The following is a 662-nucleotide window of genomic DNA, read 5'->3' as shown; positions in this document are numbered from 1 at the left end:
AGACGGAAACTGAAAGAAGCCCGTCGTATATATATATATATATATTATATTATATTATATTATATATATATGTATGTGTGTGTCTGTATTTGTCCTCCACCATTGCTTGACAACCGATGCTGGTGTGTTCACGTCCCCGTAACTTAGCGGTTAGGCACAAGAGACCGATAGAATAAGTACTAGGCTTAGAAAGAATAAGTCCTGGGGGTCGATTTGTTTGACTAAAGGTGGTGCTCCAGTATGGCCGCAGTCAAATGACTAAAACAAGTATAAGAATAAAAGGATAAAAGAATATATACATATATATAAAAGAAGGCAAATGCACACAGTTTACATAGTTTTTATATATATTTTTAATATATTTTATAAATGAAAGGGTATTGTTTTCGTCGACCGGTTTCGCTTTCGCTAATCATGACATTGAAATTATTGTAATTTCGTATTTTCTTAAGAAAATTTTAGTTCACGTTGTGTATGTTGGTTTGTGAATGAAATGAATCAAGAGGTAGAAAAATCTAAGGGAAGGTGATTGATGATTTTTATTATTCGGTACAGGGGCAGTTATTTATATTTTTTGCATTACATGTCACCACGTGGGGATAATCGAAATTCTCGTCCTCCCTTTTTCTTCTTACTATATATATATGTGTGTGTGTGTGTGT

The sequence above is a fragment of the Octopus bimaculoides genome, chromosome 16 (assembly GCF_001194135.2).
Source record: "Octopus bimaculoides isolate UCB-OBI-ISO-001 chromosome 16, ASM119413v2, whole genome shotgun sequence".
NCBI lineage: Eukaryota > Metazoa > Mollusca > Cephalopoda > Octopoda > Octopodidae > Octopus > Octopus bimaculoides.
Note: the sequence above shows the minus strand (reverse complement) of the source record.